Source organism: Capsicum annuum, chromosome 6 (genome assembly GCF_002878395.1).
Source record: "Capsicum annuum cultivar UCD-10X-F1 chromosome 6, UCD10Xv1.1, whole genome shotgun sequence".
In the NCBI taxonomy this organism is placed as follows: domain Eukaryota; kingdom Viridiplantae; phylum Streptophyta; class Magnoliopsida; order Solanales; family Solanaceae; genus Capsicum; species Capsicum annuum.
Genome location: NC_061116.1, coordinates 221,139,189 through 221,143,730, shown reverse-complemented (window position 1 = coordinate 221,143,730; position 4,542 = coordinate 221,139,189). Strand labels below are relative to the sequence as shown.

The window sequence follows — 4,542 nt, the reverse complement described above, 5'->3', positions numbered from 1 at the left end:
ATGTGTGTGATCAGAAGTACACCTTTTGTAGCCAAACTAAACTATGGCCTTATTGAACTTCTCAAACCACGCCCTTGGGGATTGCTTCAATCCATACAGGGCTTTTTTCAATTTGCATACTTTATATGACTCCCCTTTCATTCTATATCCGGGGGTTATCTCTATATACACTTCCTTGTGCGAGTCCCCATGCAAGAAGGAATTTTTTCACATCTAACTGATACAATGTCCATGATCTCTATGTAGCTAAGGAAAGTAAGATTCTAATAGAAATGACCTTTGCCTTTGTTGAAAGGGTCTCGCCATAGTCTATTCCTTTGGTTTGTGTGAATCCTCTTGCCACTAACCTTGCTTTATATCTCTCAATCTCCCCACTTAGCTAGAATTTCACTTTGTATACCCATTCACATTTAGATCCCACAGTCTTCTTTCTAGGAGGTAAATCAATAATATCCTATGTCTCATTCTTCTCAAGTGCACTCATCTCTCCATCATCGCCCTCTTCTAGTGAGGGGCACACAAGGCTTCCCTTCTAGTCTTTGGTATGGATACTGAATTACAAGTGGATATAAAGGCCTTGTAGGAGAATGAAAATTTTGGATAGGATATATAGTAGTTCAAAGGGAGTTAGGTACAGGCTCTTTTTCCCCTTTCCTGACTGCAATCGTAAGATCAAGATCAGAAGTTTCAGGGTTAGTTTCACTCTTTTCATCTTGAGGCATATTAACATTTCCCAATTCAAAGGAAAGATACTCGCTGTTAACAAGAGGAACATAAGGGACAACTAGTCCTCTCTTACCTCGTCTGGTCAGTATGTCTTCCACTAGTTGGTCTTGACCGTATCTTCCCCTGGAGGAGTAGTAGCATTGTTTTCTCTATGGGCAAATAACATAGGGATCATAAAAGACGGCTGATCACTTGACTCAGGTTCTTCTTGTTGATGACTCAAAGTTTTCTTGGTTGGGTCATGAAAATCTGGTTGATTTGAAAATCAAGTAACATCCATAGAGACATACTTTCTTTTTGTAATACGATCAAAGCATTTTGTTATGTCAGATAACCAGTGAAGATATATCTCACAGCTCTAGGATCTAATTTCTCATGAGAGGTCCCGGTTACATAGACATAACACATACCCAAAAATGGAAGATATAGATCAAGAATCAATTAACATATTTATGAATCCCAATCCAAGAAATATAACATCCCACTTTTCTTCACTACCCAGGACTTCGATAAATTTAGAAATTCGATAGAAGAATAAAGTTTTTAGAATTAGGATTTCACACTTGCACAGGTCCCTTTCAATACCACGGAAAGCATCCCTATTAATCAGGTAAACCTAGGTTAACACTGCTTCAGACCATAAAGACTTTTGAAGATTCATCTCAAAGAAAGGATAAAACTAACCTCATCCAATGATATTTGTTGATAAAAAGTTGTAAGACTAGAGAAAGAATCCAAAAAAGTCACAAAATCATTATAACCCAATAAAGAAAGAGTAGGGCCAGGCCCCCGTACATCAGAGTGAACTAACTCAAATAGTACACTACAATGACTCTCACTATAGGAATATTACTTTAGAATATGCTTAGCCCTCTTACATACATAAGACTGCAACTCAGACATACCTGATTCAGATAAACTAGGAACTAAGACTCGCATCTTTGACACATGAAGATGCCCTAATCTACGATTCCATAACTAGACTTCATTATAAGAAGAAGCATTTAAGGCCTGTGTGGAGGACATAATACCAGAAGTCTCAAGTGATTGAGTTGAAACTTAAGGCATAGAGCAGAGCGAGCTCGAGGAGAGGAGTAGAGTCCAGCAACATTAAGCCCCAAAATAGAGTTTCTATTCAAATCCCTACTCAACATGGTTCCTTAAAGAGAATCCGAAGCTGGTTGCTCGCGAAAGTAGCATGAAAAAGAGCAAAGCGGAGCATTTACAAAGAAATGGTGTAAGCAGAAGGGAAGGCACAACGGTTAGCGACTGCCCGAGAAGTGATCCCTCTCTTATTTTCCCTTTTTTTTAAGATAACAAAAGAGACAATAAGCCCATCAACATTGAAGCTTCCATTTTTGGCAGCTGTTAGGCAAGTGATACCATATGCAAGTCTGCACCTATATAGTAAGGGTGCGTTAAGGTGAGTTGATGAGCTAGTACGGTTGGCTTACTTTTCATATGTATGTGGAGGGAACCTAACATTAATCATTAGGGCCAGCCACAAAGGAATAAGTTTGAATGTTGATATATACCATCTTTCAGCTGACCTTTCCAAACCATAGTTCGTAATCAAGCTAGAAAAAGACTAAGCAAGTGCTGTCCTAATGAAATGGCGGATAGTTTAGTATAATATTCATTCCTGACCGCCAATGCCTACTTAAGACTAAAAGCTAGTAGTAAGACTTTTATTCTGCCGCCCTATCTAGTAAGAGCCTCTAAATCTATGTTTGGCGTAATCGATAGTTTAGTTGGGCTCGGCTTTATTGAAGAAGAAGGGGTGAAGTCTCAACTACCAGACTACTATTATACCAAACGCACTCCACGAGTGGATTAGTTGAGTGACTAGACTGATACTCTAAACGAGACCAATACTATCAAAAAGAAAGTAGCAAAAAACATAAGAGAAGAAAAGTTCATAGAAGGTTGGGAAATAGTACGCCAGGTTCACTAGGTTCTACCACTGCAGGGCCCAATCATAGTTAAAAGAAGAGTTTGATCCTGGCCCAGAAGGAGCGCTAGCTATATGCTTAACACATACAAGTCGAACGTTATTTTTGGGGAGCTGGGCAGAAGGAAAAGAGGCTCCTAGATAAACGTAGCTTGTCTCGCCCAGGAGGTGAGAAGAGTTGAGAACAAAGTAGCAAACGGGTGCATAACGCGTGGGAATCTGCCAAATAGTTCAGGCCAAATCCTGAAGAAAGCTAAAAACACAGTTTCATGAGCCTGCGTAGTATTAGGTAGTTAGTTAGGTAAAGGCTGACCAAGCCAATGATGCTTAGCTGGTCTTTTTGAATGATCAACTACACTGGGACTGAGACACAGCCCAAACTCCCACGGGGGCAGCAGTGGGGAATCTTGGACAATGGGCAAAAGCCCGATCCAGCAATATCACATGAGTGAAGAAGGGTAATGCCGCTTGTAAATCTCTTTTGTCGAGTGCTGCGGTAAGATGGGGGGGGCAAGTGTTCTTCGAAATGACTGGATGTAAAGGGCACGTAGGCGGTGAATCAGGTTGAAAGTGAAAGCCGCCAAAAACTGTCGGAATGCTCTCAAAACCAATTCTCTTAAGTGAGACAGAGGAGAGTGGAATTTCATGTGTAGGGGTAAAATCTGGAGATCTACAAAGGAACGCCAAAAGCGAAGACAACTCTCTAGGTCCCTACAGATGCTGAGGTGCGAAAGCATGGGGAGCGAACAGGATTAGTTACCCTGGTAGTCCATGTCGTAAACGATGAGTGTTTGCCCTTGGTCTACGCAGATCAGGGGCCCAGCTAACGCATGAAACACTCCGCCTGCGGAGTATGGTTGTAAGACCGAAACTTAAAAGAATTGACGGGGGCCTGCACAAACGGTAAAGCATGTGGTTTAATTTGATACAACGCGCAAAACCTTACTAGCCCTTGACATATGAACAAGAAAACCTGTCCTTAACGGGATGGTACTGACTTTCATATAGGTGCTGCATGGCTGTTGTCAGCTATTGTCATGAGATGTTTGGTCAAGTCCTATAACGAGTGAAACCCTCATTTTGTGTTGCTGAGACTTGCGCCTAAGGAGAGAGTCTTTGAAATCGAAGTTACCTAAGGAACCGAGTGATGTGCCAGCGCTACTAATTGAGTGCCAGCACGTAGCTGTGCTGTCAGTAAGAAGGTAGCCGACACCTTTTAAAGCACTTTCTATTTCTATTTAGCGCTCTTTTTTTATTGTAGCTAGCGCGCTTGACTAATGATGATAGAAAGGGAATTTGTCGCTTGTTTAGTAAAGTCGATGTTTTTGGTATTATCTTACAGGTGAAGACGACGTTGATTTGATGGCAGAGAAAGACTCGACATTTAGGCAAGACTCCCGATGGTGTGGTACGTAGTGGGTTTAGTACACCCCTCCCAAACAAACGGCTCCAAACCAAACAAAAAGGTGTGTGCCACACTCACGAAAGAATACCAGTGATATACTGGAGTAAAGTGGGGATGAAGTCAAGTCCACATGGCCCTTATGGGATGGGCCATACACTGCTACAATGGCAATTACAATGGGAAGCAAGGCTGTAAAGTGGAGCAAATCCAAAAAGATTGCCTCAGTTCGAATTGTTCTCTGCAACTCGGGAACATGAAGTTGGAATCACTAGTAATCGCAGATCAGTATGACGCGGTGAATATGTACCCGGGCCCTGTATACACCGCTCGTCACACCCTAGGAATTAGTTTCGCCTGAAGCATCAGACCAATGATCACCCATGACTTCTGTGGCACACTGATGTTAGGCATATTTATATGTCTAAGCACCATAACTTACCCATGTTTTAGCTAAGTTTTG

The 4,542-nt window shown here is 41.7% G+C and overlaps 1 pseudogene; it reads right to left on the bottom strand.

Moving 5' to 3' along the window:
* Positions 1-2,683: 2,683 nt before the first annotated feature.
* LOC124899644 lies at positions 2,684-4,337 on the bottom strand (annotated as a pseudogene).
* Between the last annotated feature and the right edge of the window lie 205 nt (positions 4,338-4,542).